We start from the raw sequence: 14,328 nt of genomic DNA on the forward strand, positions 1-14,328 counted from the left end.
CAGTATCTACTGTGAGTTACTCAGCATCTACTGTGAGTTACTCAGCATCTACTGTGAATTATTCAGTATCTACTGTGAGTTACTCAGCATCTACTGTGAGTTACTCAGCATCTACTGTGAGTTGTTCAGCATCTACTGTGAGTTACTCAGCATCTACTGTGAGTTGTTCAGCATCTACTGTGAGTTGTTCAGCATCTACTGTGAGTTGTTCAGCATCTACTGTGAGTTGTTCAGCATCTACTGTGAGTTGTTCAGCATCTACTGTGAGTTGTTCAGCATCTACTGTGAGTTGTTCAGCATCTACTGTGAGTTGTTCAGCATCTACTGTGAGTTGTTCAGCATCTACTGTGAGTTGTTCAGCATCTACTGTGAGTTGTTCAGCATCTACTGTGAGTTATTCAGCATCTACTGTGAGTTATTCAGCATCTACTGTGAGTTGTTCAGCATCTACTGTGAGTTGTTCAGCATCTACTGTGAGTTGTTCAGCATCTACTGTGAGTTGTTCAGCATCTACTGTGAATTGTTCAGCATCTACTGTGAATTATTCAGCATCTACTGTGAGTTATTCAGCATCTACTGTGAGTTATTCAGCATCTACTGTGAGTTGTTCAGCATATACTGTGAGTTGTTCAGCATCTACTGTGAGTTGTTCAGCATCTACTGTGAGTTGTTCAGCATCTACTGTGAGTTATTCAGCATCTACTGTGAGTTATTCAGCATCTACTGTGAATTATTCAGCATCTACTGTGAGTTATTCAGCATCTACTGTGAGTTATTCAGCATCTACTGTGAATTATTCAGCATCTACTGTGAGTTATTCAGCATCTACTGTGAATTATTCAGCATCTACTGTGAGTTATTCAGTATCTACTGTGAATTACTCAGTATCTACTCTGAATTGTTCAGTATCTACTCTGAATTATTCAGTATCTACTGTGAATTATTCAGCATCTACTGTGAATTGTTCAGCATCTACTGTGAGTTATTCAGCATCTACTGTGAGTTGTTCAGCATATACTGTGAGTTGTTCAGCATCTACTGTGAGTTATTCAGCATCTACTGTGAGTTATTCAGCATCTACTGTGAATTATTCAGCATCTACTGTGAATTATTCAGTATCTACTGTGAGTTATTCAGCATCTACTGTGAATTATTCAGCATCTACTGTGAGTTATTCAGTATCTACTGTGAATTACTCAGTATCTACTCTGAATTGTTCAGTATCTACTCTGAATTGTTCAGTATCTACTCTGAATTATTCAGTATCTACTGTGAATTGTTCAGCATCTACTGTGAATTATTCAGTATCTACTGTGAGTTATTCAGCATCTACTGTGAGTTGTTCAGCATCTACTGTGAGTTGTTCAGCATCTACTGTGAGTTGTTCAGTATCTACTCTGAATTGTTCAGTATCTACTCTGAATTGTTCAGTATCTACTGTGATTTATTCAGTATCTACTGTGAGTTATTCAGTATCTACTGTGAGTTATTCAGTATCTACTGTGAGTTATTCAGTATCTACTCTACTATTTATTATTTATTATGAATTGTTCAGTATCTACTCTGAATTGTTCAGTATCTACTGTGAGTTATTCAGTATCTACTGTGAATTATTCAGTATCTACTGTGAATTATTCAGTATCTACTGTGAATTGTTCAGCATCTACTGTGAATTATTCAGTATCTACTGTGAGTTGTTCAGTATCTACCTTGAGTTATTCAGTATCTACTGTGAGTTATTCAGTATCTGAGTTATTCAGTATCTACCGTGAATTATTCAGTATCTACTATGAATTGTTCAGTATGTACTGTGAGTTGTTCAGTATGTACTGTGAGTTGTTCAGTATGTACTGTGAGTTATTCAGTATCTACCTTGAGTTATTCAGTATCTACTGTGAGTTGTTCAGTATCTACTGTACTATTTATTATCTACTATGAATTATTCAGTATGTAACATGAATTATACAGTATCTACTACAGTAGCTATTATAAATCGCTCATTATCAACAATGATACCAACAATGATAATGATTTCTCCTCAGAAATAATTCCACAGTAAATTATAAATGTACTGAACTCTCTCAGTCACAGTAGTCCTACGTGATTTGACAGCACAGCAACACCTGAAGACAGCATAACAGCTAAAGTTCATGACAAGATTTTGTCACGATGGTCGAATCACACGGAGAAGGAAAATGAAAGTACCTCCTGCAAGGAAATGTGTTTTCTGTCTTGTTGGGTGGCAGTTGGTAAACTTCACTTTCACAGCTCTTTGATCACCAAAGCCTACGATATAACCATGCACCTTCTTTTGGAATAGCCATTGATAACGGACGTCCAGGGTCACATTTTGGGGTTTAGTTTTAGTGGCAAACACTGAAAGTAAACGTCCATGTGAGGATGTTTCGATCCAGGTTATTTGGGTAAATTAGGGATATTACACAGACCCTTTATCCCGCACGAATCAACCACTCAAATCATGCCCAAACTACATTACCAGACCTCCTCTGGTAAAACTAATCCAGCTCCAAGCTTAGACTACAGCGAATTTCCAAATTTTGTCCTCTACTGACACAGAAACTGAGCTAAAATTAGTTGTAATCAATTCTTACAGTTTAAGGGGTTTTCAATCAAGACATTTAAATTTCTGGTTTCTAGTCAGAAATTAGTCAATTCAGTGCATCACTTTTCTCAGTGTGTCCATGTAAGTGACACAATTTCAATATCAAGTGCATCCTTTCAACATTTCTGCAAAAAAACACAAATAAAGGATTCCTCCAGAACCTAACAGACCGAGTTATCACATCATATCACTCTTTTCGAAAGAGTGAATGGACAACCATATTTAGGCCTTAGTGAACTTTACTTCTCTTCAACCCTCCGTGAAGGCAGTTTGACTTCCAGCCTTTAGTTCACGGAGCGAAGCTATTTTCAACTATGTTTGCACTAAAAAGCCTCTTTAGACTGTAAAGAACCTTCAGAGGCAAAGGTTTCCCACTCAAATAAAGAAAACATGTAAAGGTTAGATATTGAAGCCATATCAAAAACCCTTTGAGAAAGATGAAAAAAAACTTTTTTATTATCAATTAACTTTATTAAATAGCGGTTCAATTAAACTGAGATGGGTTTTAAAGATCTTTTGACCTCTAAAGACCATCGCTCCTATTGTGAGACCGTTATATAAGCATATTTCTCAGTTGTGTATGAAGACGACGTTTCATAAAAGCAGCACTGAAGACATCTTCAAGCATCGTCTTCGCTTTCCTGAGAAAAAGCCCAACACTAAACAACGCCGTCTAGTCTTACCAGTACGATGTGAGAGATTAATAAACGGCACATTCCTGATTTAAAGGACATTGCAAGCAATCAATAATGAAAAGGTTCTGTTGAACTGTGAGACAGAAAGTCAGGGCTGGGAAAGTTCAGCACAAACAGAATGACATTCCACGGATAAACTTTATGAGCTGCCTGTGCGTGAAGAAGAGTTAGCTATGCTGTACTTTCAACCCCTTTTTCACAGCAGACCTTAAATGTAATCTGCCTGTTTCGGAGCTCCCACAGTTGAACTGTGCATTTCTGTTTCTCCAACGACGTTGATGGGATATAATATTTCAATGGAAAGCGGATGGTTTACAAAACCGGAAGCACAGGCTACGTTCACATTATGAAGCTGAAGTTGCACGAATCCGATTTTTTTGCCCTAATGTGACTCAGATCTAATGTTTTCAGAGCGGTGTGGACACAAATCTGATCTTTTTAAATCCGACCTGAGCCACTTTAGCTACGTTCACATTGCAAATCCGATTCCAATCCGATTTTCTCTCTTTTTCGATCTGGACCTCTTTGAAAAAGTCCACCCCCCCTCAGGATCCAGAGTCAGATTTTGGTTCCTCTGTGTGGTTTGTAGAGAAATGTCCCTACAGTCTTCGTTCTCACGACATTCGCAGTTGATGAGCTAGTCAGACTGAATAATCATCAGTACTGACTCCACACGGGAGCCTGAAAAGCCAATGCTGTGCAGATTGAGACCAACTTTAGTTACTATTTGCTGTTTTTACCGCATCGTCTATGCAGCAAGTTAACTTTAATAAAGCTCTCCCACCTGAAGACCTGCAGGGAAAGCTGGTGTGTTTTCAGCGTTGCACTAAGTGCAGCAGCAGGACAAATCATTTCCTATCATTTCATTTCCTTCATGTATCCATAAAAGACTGAATCCGGCGCTATTAAACTGCTCGGAGCAAACCAGGCTGTTACATCAGTGCATTTTGGGATATATGCTCGGCACAAAAACCGGAATATGTGGCCAGAACAGCACGTCAGCCTTGTAACCTTGATCCTTGGCACACTGGAGAAACTCATGTTGGTCATTTCACAGCCAGGAGCTCTTAATCTCAGTCCTGGTGACCCTTTACCTCTTCACACCTGAACGTGGCCAACAAGGTGTTTGATACCTAGTTAATGAGTTGAGTCAGGTGTGCATAGTGTTGGGTTGCCAGGACTGAATTTGGGAAGCCCTGGACTAGACTTGGTCTGGATAAGATCATTGCTGGTCACAGGAATCCTGTTCACAGGTTTTTCCCTGTGCATGCCTCAAATAGAGGGAAAGACCGATGTGTTACTCTATCATTACATCATGTATGTTGAAGTTAACCAGCCAGCTGCACGGTTTTGACAAGGCTGTCAATCAAGGACCATCACGATGTGGAGCTGCTTCTCTGCAAAGGAGGACCAGGAGTCGGCAACATTCGGCTCCGGAGCCGCTTGGGGCTCTTTTACTGTCCTGTTGTGGCTCCACAGCTGAGTCAGGTTTGAAGGTAATAATGAACATCACCCTCCTGTACAGTAAAATCAAGCTCTGCTGATCTTTCAACACAGTTTAACAGTAAATGGTCTTTAACGCTGGAGTTAAGGTAGAACTGCTGATTCACCCTTTAACCCTGAAGATCAGCACAGACAACAGTCTCGCCCAGCCAGTAGCTAAAGGAAGATTTAAGACGAACATCAATCATTTAAAGACGAACAGACTTACTTCCGTTTATAATCACTCCGGCTGGCTTCTTGATATGTTTAATCTGCAACAAGAAACTCTCAAGCACTAAAACGTCACGAGGCTGAGGGCAGTGTCTAGTTCCAAACGCTGCAGCTGTTTCATTCTGGCGCCTCAGGCACCATTTAAGGTGGAACGTGAAAATCAGAGCAATTTTTTTGATTCAATTGATTTTGTACTGATATGATGCACTTGAAATCTTTATTAACGTTTATTTTAAGAAGCAAGTAAAACCAGTGGCAAGGCTGGAGCCAAATCCTAAATAAATAAATAAATAAATAAATAAATAAACACATACATAAATGGAAAATCAGAACAAGAAGCTGGCGAATGAGAAGTGACTTCAGCCTCTTTTACAAGAAACTCTTCTAATATTGAGGAAAAGTTTCCTGCTGGAGATGCGAGAAAAGCGGCTATAGCTGAGCTGAAGCTTGAAGCTTAAAGTCTGTGTTTTCGTTTATATTCTGTTTTTCGGCCTACGTGTATTAAGACATACTTACAGCCAAGGTGGTAACATGGACATTAAACGTTGTGGCTCCCAAGGTGGACTGATTTTTGCTGAAAGGACAAATTGGCTCTTCTTAACATTTGGGTTACAAATCACTATTGGAGTGATAGAGATACTAGATGAGAATTTAATCTCATCAGCCAAGAAACTGAATCTGGGGAGAAGATGGATTTTTAAACAAGACGACCTCAAACATACAGCCTGACTTTAATCCCATTGATAATTTATGGAGGATTCTGAAAGTGCGAGTCCATCAGAGTCCATCTAATCTGGGTGAACTTGCTGAGTGGAATGGACCAAAACTGAACCACAATGCTGCAGAAAACTATAGCGCACCTTACAGCCTTATTTGCCCACAAAGTATCCATCCATCCATCCATATTTACATTCACCAGCCACTTTATTAGGTACCTTGCTAGTAAAAGGTTGGACCCCCTTTCGCCCTCAGAACTGCTTTAATTCTTCGTGGCAGACTTTCAACAAGGTGTTGGAAACGTTCCTCAGAGATTTTGGTTGGTTATTTGAGTTCCTGTTGCCTTTCTATCATCTGGAACCAGTCTGCCCATTCTCCTCTGACCTCTCACATCAACAAGGCATTTTCGTCCACACAACTGACCGCTCACTGGATATTTCCTCTTTTTCGGACCGTTCTCTGTAAACCCTAGAGATGGTTGAGCGTGAAAATCCCAGCAGATCAGCAGTTTCTGAAATACTCAGACCAGCCCGTCTGGCACCAACAACCACGCCACGTTCAAAGTCCCTTAAATCCCCTTTCTTCCCCGTTCTGATGCTCGGTCTGCACTTCAGCAGGTTGTCTTGACCACCTCTACATGCCTAAATGCGTTGAATTGCTGCTGTGTGATTGGCTGATTAGCTATTTGTGTTAACAAGCAACTGAACAGGTGTACCTAATAAAGTGGCTGGTGAGTGTACACTGAAGGGATGTTAAAATACCTGTGGCTGTTTACAAGTTTGTCCTCACTGTAAACGCTTTACATATGGCTTTGTTATCAGCGCTGATGTCCACTAGCCCTTTATTAACGGCCAGTTTCTGACCAAAGAGCCAAACGTTTCCGGCTTGACGTCCCATTTTGAGTTGAATGAGTTTAAAACACATGAAGACTGTTTTCAATTCCACTATTTAGGCTTCATCTCAGAACGCAACACCTCTAATAGTACAAATATTTTTAAAGACACTTTATAGACTTTCTCAAAACTATTTTAAGACGTTCTATAGATCCAGGGGTTCCCTGCTGAAGCATCAATACTTCTGATCCCGTCGTTTCCTTCTGAGAATCCATCCTCACGCAAAAATATCCGTTTTCTTTAAGCAGTGAACTGAATATTGTGTTATGAAACTGAACGTGTCTGAAGCTGCAAAGCGAGAAAGGCGATTGTGGCAAATATACGTCTAAAAATGGGACCTGCATCTTCTCATCTGTCAGTGTATTTAACATCAGACCCTTCAAAAAAGGTGGTTCTTCAAAGGTTCTTTAGTGGCACGGGTTCTGTTAGAGGAAACGTCTTTAAACAACACTTGAATGGAAAAAGCTACAAAGTCCTAACGTTCTTTTGTGATGTGAAGTGGGTCTTCAGATTGATGGGGAACGTGAACCTTTTTGAAAATGGTACTACATAGCACCAAAACGGGTTCTGCTTGTAACAACAGGAGAACCTTTCTCGGTGCTATGTAGAACCATATGCAACATATTCTCCAACAACCTGAAGAAACATATCACAATGCAAAGAAACATTTAAGCATGAAATGGTTCCATACAGAACTTCTGTTTCTAAATAGAACCATACCTTTTACTAAAGAACCCTTGAAGAGCCCTCTTTTTTTAGAGTGTATGCCTCTAAATAGATTTTTTTCCTGTTTTGTCACTGCAGAAATCCCAGAATCCCAATTTTAATAAATGTCCACCATGCAGTACACTCTTAAAAATGATGGTTCTTCAAGGGTCCTATAGTAAAGAATCCTTTACATTGTTAAAGGGTTCTTTGTATCATGAAATCATCCTTTTGTCTGATAAAGAATGTGCTGTAGATGGTTCTGCAAAGAACCTTTCAAAAAAGGGTTCTGTATAGCATTAAAAGGATTATTATTGCAAGCTTGACATGGTAGCAATAGAAGAACCCTTTTTCAAAGAGGTTCTATATAAAACTATATACATTTTCAGTGATGCAAAGAACCCTTTAATCATGCAAAGGGTTCTTTGAGTTTCCATGGTTCCATATAAAACCATTTTCTTTACTTAAGAACCCTTGAAGAACCATCATTTTCAAGTGTGTACCATAAACTTTAAATGCATTTTCCTCTTTGAAACGCAATCATAACAGTGAATGCAATGCACACATGACGTGACCTCTCCATGGGTGACATGCAGAATATGTGCCAAAATGAAAAGCAAAACCCCCAACACACTGTTTTCATGGTGCTTGCCACTTTTTTTGCACTTCAAATGCATTTGTTTCATTAAAACGCAATCAAAACAGTGAAACACAGCGCACAAGACTGCATTTCAGCACTAACATACATAAAAGTGCCAAAATGAGGGGAAAAAAATGACCCATTACACCGTTTGAACGTTGTTTAAAGTACTCCAGGGTGGAAAGCAATATAGTCGTGCTCTGATTACATCTTAAAGTGGGTTGTACTCAATTCTGACACCAATGCAGCATTTCGTTTTTTTTAAATGCAAATGTGAAATCAACGTGACGGGGTTTGGTTTCCTTTATTCCGGCACATATTCTGCACGTCTCTATGAAAGAAGTAATGCCACGTGTGCTTTGCGTTCCACGTTTTTCTACTGCAGCGACCGCTTTTCAATCCATCACAAACTCCTCTCCATATCGAAAGCTAATCCGCATAACATCCTTGACAATACTTGGTGAAATTAGTGATGCTGCCCGTTCCCCAGCGCCGGGCCAATGCGGAGCAGCCCATTACAGTTACTGACCACAGCATCTCTTAAGATACCTGCTCACCATCTGCTGTCATCTCACTCCTAAGTGTGGAAAAAAGCCATTTCTATACTGGTCTGGACTCTGCTCACGTGGTAGGATCCAGGCAGGTGGAAGACTGTCTGGCTTTGCAGTTGCTGTCCAAAGGTTTCAGAACCTGTTGAGGGTGAACTGCAGCAGCCGTGCAGCTCCACAGTGCGGTCTCAGCCACTGGGCCGTATTTGGTCCAGCCATTTTCACGAGGTGCAGATAGTGGGCCGTGAGAACTGGCACAAGCAAAGCAAACACATGTGGGGGAACAGACCAGCACACAGAACACAACACAGCGACGCAGGACGGGGGCATATGGGGCGAACTTATCCGCCTGCTCCTCGTTCGAATTCTACCGTTCCACCTTAAATGAACGTAACTGCTGCACCGTCTTAAGGTGGAACGGGCAAATTGGAACAAGAAGCTGAACATGGGGCTTGGAGAGGCGCAGAAAGGCTGCATCGATGAGGGGGGAAAAAAACATGGCAGACATGGAAATACGAGCCTGAACAGGGAGAGGGTGAAGCCGGGAGAAGTGTCACGCCACAGTCGCGCCCTGCTCTGTGTTTATGGAGCCGGGGAGGAGGAGGAGAGCTGCCCGCGGGCCTGTGTGAGGAACGCTGATGGACAGAGGCTGTAATGACTGTAATGTTTGTACTCACACATCAGCGAGAGGCTGGCAGAGAAACTCCGTCTGTGTCCGAGCAGATAGAGGAGTGGAGGAGCGCTAGCCGCGCCGATCCTGCATCATTCTCTCCCTCTATGTCTCTCTCTCTCTCTCTCTCGCTCACTCTATCCCCCTCCTCTCTTTCTCTCCGTATATTCCTCTCTCTCCCTCGCTGTACGATAACAAAAGCGGTGTGCGTGAGCGTCTCCCCGGGCTTCAGCCAATCACGTCGCGGCTCTAAGAGGGAACGGCGGTGCTCGGCCAATCAGAGCGCGCCGCTGCGTCTCGGCCCCGCCCACCCCCAGTCTGAGGTCTGTCTGGGTCGCGTCTGGATTCACGGAATCGGCGCGACTGTTTTTTTAAGGTGGCGCCGCACAGATTACACACAACCCACCCCCACCCCCACCCCCCTCACCCCCACGCCCCCACCCCCACCCACCGCCCGCCCCTCCTTCTACTACCCCTCAGTCTGCTGCTCCACTGCTGCCCCCCACCACCCCCCCCTTACTGCCCTTCTGCATATATAATTGGGTAAATAGATAAATAAGCAAATACATACGTTTTAAAATAATTAAATAATTAATCAAGAAAATGCTACTTTGAATTGGAGCGCTTTAAAATTTAAATCCTCCGACTTTTTAAATCAGTTGATCACACTTTCCAGCATATATATGTATATATATATATATTTATATATATATATATATAATTACAAAATAAAGTTCTCTCCGCAGCCATTTGTCTTGTATTAAAGGGTCCATATCCTACCTTCTCCTTTCATTTGTTTCCCCCTGAGGTCCACTTATGACATTAGTCTGGTTTTATGCACCAGACACAGTCGTAGTTTCACATGAGCCTCTCTTTATCCCGCAGAAACAAACAGGCCGTTTTGTGCTGCCTCACCTCTGAAGGGGAATTCCACCAATTTTTCATATTTACACACAATACATAATTGCATGGTTAGGATGCAGAGTTGCTCAGAGCGGTTTGGAGCGAGACGCTCTGCTCTAGAGAAACTCGCAGAGCCAGAACTGTTCACAGTGGTGGTGATAGGAACCAGACGTCCCCCTCTAAAAGCTCCCTCACAGAGAGTTCCTGCATGGACCAGTTATAAATACACTGCCTGATGGCTGTGGCACTGTGATCGTTGGGAGACCAAATAGTCCTCAAAGAAACTTTTTTTCTATATTTTCCACTATTTTAACATCATCGATGTTCCATGTAAAAGCTCAGAAGACTCGTGTGGGCTCTCTCTGGTGGTTCTGGATGGTATATAAAACGGCTACATCTGTGTTGTAGTCATGGCGACCCCTGGTTCCCATCACCGCCACTGTAAAGAAAGCTTCTCTAGAATTTTTCACGAATGACTTGATGCCAACACTGGTATGTGAAAGTCTATGTGAAAGACTGATATGTAAATGAGCTAGGTTCTGATTGGCTGCGTCTCATTCAAAAAGCAATCTGGGCTGAAACACTCCTAACTTCAGCGCGAGTGGCCGGGGCTTAACTGGCAGATGTTATCTTTCAGTATCCGACCTATTTATTCTAAGAAAAAGAGGACATGTAAGTTTTCCACGATATGGGATGTTTAAGCCTAGTAACAAGGAGTGACCTGTGTTTACCTTGAAGCTGGAAAATCTTATTTAAAGTTATTCACTGCCTCTCAAAAGTTGCTCTAAACGCAAAGCCAGAAATAAGCCTCCAGCCTGTCCTGCTGTGAGCTAACCAGGGCAATTTTGGGGTATTTTTCTCTGCAGTCTGCTCTAAATCTGTCATTATTAGGATCACATTCAGAGAGACTTCTTGTGAATTTTACATCCCCTCTCCCTTTTGACCTTTGGCCCGGTCAAAACTCCGTCCCTAAACCCAGGGTCATCCAGAACTGGCCTTCTGCCTCTCAGATTACAAAACATTCATTATTGACACGAGCAGACGCACATAGCTGGCATTTTACTGCTGATTCAATTATACAGTGATCCACCGCCGATGCTGCTCGGGTACAGCTGCACTTTATTCCGCCTTAAAATCCACTTTAGCGTTTGACATATTCTGATGCTTTGATCCTGAAACAGAAGCTGAACTTCATTAAGGGACATTTAAAACTTCCTGTCATTAAATAAGGGCAAAGACAGTAGTGGAGTACTGGAAATCCGGTACACTCGGACTTTAATTAAGTGGAAAGGCACATCGGTTAATACGCCGTTTACAAGCCAGTGAGCCACGTTTACATCACCGCTGTCGTATCTCCACTATCGTCATTTTTCAGTTTTCGACATATCTGGATTTTCAGACTCTCTCTTTACACTGTGCGGAAATTTCACGATGAACGGACCATAAAAAAACGCCCAAAATGGCTCGGAAAAAATTCTGGTTCCATTGACTTACATTAAAAGTAGAGTAGGTTTTTTCCTTCTCCTGTAAAGTCACCATGTCATAGATACGAGGTTTTGTTCCGACAACAGCGCTCACCGAGTGAGGGGAACACTTTCTCAGCCTGTTCAAGAAAAGTGCTGTTCAAAAGTGTGAAATCCAAGTTTTTAATACTATCAAAAGAGCCTGATTGCGGATAAATGCATAAAATGATAAAATGATGATCAATAGGCCACTAACTAAGCCGTGAATGAATTTCTGATCAAATGAACATCCAGAATTCATATTTCAAAGATTACTCACCAAAACATGAATGCCAGTAGTTGATCACTAAAAACACTAAAAATATCTTTTAGGGAAGTTTTATACTGCAAGGTTTGAACACTAGGAATCTGTAGATTTGACAGAAAAGGCAAATGTGGAACATGGAGGAGCTGTAAATGTAAAGGCAATGTAAACATTGTCTCTGTCAAAATGGAAGGAAGGAGGAAAATATCCCTGTTATTAAAAATTAAAGGGTCCATATCATGGAAAACCAAACTGGGAGTAAGAGTTTGATGTAGTATGTAAACAAGGTTAAAAGTTCCAGAACATACCGTTCATACGGTTCACCGGTACATATATGGAAATGAAGCTGCGAAAACAGCCCGATTTTAATTGTGTTTGTGAGGTCACAAAAACCAACTCGCAAACCGACTTACTTCGGCCTATTTAGCCTACAGCAGTTTAGCCCCGCCCATCCACACTGAAGTTATAAAGAGTGTTTCAGCCGGGACTGCTTTTTTTTAATGAAGCACAATACAAAGCAGCTAATCAGAATAGAGCTCATTTACATATAAACCGATCCGGTATAACATTATGACCTTGTTTCTACACTCGTTTATCAGCTCCACTTACTGTATAGCTGCACTCTGTGGTTCTGCAGTTACAGACTGTAGTCCATCTGTTTCTCTGATACTCTGTTACCCTGTTCTTCAGTGGTCAGGACCCCCACGGACCCTCACAGATAATTCTCAGCACTGCAGTAACATGTGATGGTGGTGGTGTGTTGTGCTGGTACGAGTGGATCAGACACAGCAGTGCCCTCTCACTGTCCACTCTATTAGACGCTCCTACCTTGTCGGTCCTCCTTGTAGGTGTAAAGTCAGAGACGACAGCTCATCTGCTGCTGCTCAGGTTGTGTTGGTCATCCTCTAGTCCTTCAGCAGTGGTCACAGGACGCTGCCCCTGGACGCTGCCCCTGGACGCTGCCCCTGGACGCTGTCCACAGGACGCTGTCGGCTGGATATTTTTGGTTGGTGGACTATTCTCAGTCCAGCAGACACTGAGATGTTTAAAAACTCCAGCAGCACTGCTGTGTCTGATCCACTCAGAGCAGCACAACACACACTAACACACCACCACCACCACATCAGTGTTACTGCAGTGCTGAGAAGGACCTGCTCTGTGAGGGTCCATGGGGGTCCTGACCACTGAAGAACAGGGTAACAGAGTATCAGAGAAACAGATGGACTACAGTCTGTAACTGTAGAACTACAGAGTGCAGCTATACAGTAAGTGGAGCTGATAAAGTGGACAGTGAGCGCAGAAACGAGGAGGTGGTCAGAACGTCATGCCTGATCGATGCGAGTCTTAACAATAACAGCCCATTTCATTTTAAGGAATAAGAGAAAATGGTCACGTAAGAATAAAATGATGATGGATTTTGGTGATGGAAACCACAAAAATGACATCAATGAAGGAAAAAACAAAACAAGAGCAGTTTTCATGTAGGCCCTTTAATGTGAAGAGATTTCCTAAGGAGTATAAATGCATTAACATTCACTAGAGAACATTCACACAACATAAAGGGCAGCTAGTTTTTAAATGAATAGGTTGGCAAGCTTCCTTTTGCAAGGACAGCACAGAACGTATGCGCAATCCGTAATGCTTAAAATGACTGAGGAACGACTGGAGGGATAAACGTTCCCGTTCCAGTGACACTCCGCTCAGGACCAGCAGGTCAGACAACACATCTGTATTTCACATTTACAGTTTAGACAGTATTAGGATCCTAAAAATCCATCAAACAGATCAAATGTGAAAGTGGCCAAGGTTACAAGGACAGTGCATGGAAAACAAACATAGCCCTGCTGTCGGAAGAAAACCTCCTATCTCCAAAAAAGTCACTTTACAGGAGAAGGAAAAAACCTACTTCACTTTTAATGGAAGTCAATGGAACCAGAATGTTTTCCAAGGCATTTTGGGCCGTTTCTTTTGGTCCGTTCATCGTGCAGTTTATACACAACGTAAAGAACAACAGGCCATTTTAAATCACGCCAAAAACTCAAAAATGACAAAAATGGAGATGCGAGGTTTTCTTCCAACAACAGCGATACATACAGTGATTCTACATACATTTCCACATACATGAGTCAGAAACATTAAAATTAGGTGCAAATTAGAGGCAGGCAATCATAAATCCATTAGGCTTATTAGTAAAGAGAACACATATTAATGTATTAACAACACTCATGGTTAAAGGGGAAGTCCAATGACTTTCCAAAACTTCTCCATTATTGAACGGTTGAGATGTAAACAGAGTCATTCGGAGCGGTTTGGTGCGAAACGCTCCGCTCTAGAGAAACTTGACCGTCGAAACTCTTCACAGTGGTGGTGATAGGAACCAGACGTCCACCTCCAAAAGCTCCCTCACAGAACGTTCTTACATCAACGGCTTCCGAACGTGCAGACTGCCTGATG

General features: G+C 42.0%; 1 protein-coding gene across 1 annotated transcript in view; it reads right to left on the reverse strand.

The window, feature by feature from the left end:
* Positions 1-9,371, reverse strand: part of si:dkey-222b8.1 (uncharacterized protein LOC560317 homolog) — a 39,312-nt gene extending 29,941 nt beyond the window's left edge. Inside the window, exon 1 of the mRNA XM_037535479.1 lies at positions 9,212-9,371. The gene's annotated coding sequence lies outside the window, so the exon portion shown is untranslated. The remainder of the gene's footprint in view (positions 1-9,211) is intronic.
* Positions 9,372-14,328: the final 4,957 nt, after the last annotated feature.

Source organism: Pygocentrus nattereri, chromosome 27 (assembly GCF_015220715.1).
Source record: "Pygocentrus nattereri isolate fPygNat1 chromosome 27, fPygNat1.pri, whole genome shotgun sequence".
In the NCBI taxonomy this organism is placed as follows: Eukaryota; Metazoa; Chordata; class Actinopteri; order Characiformes; family Serrasalmidae; genus Pygocentrus; species Pygocentrus nattereri.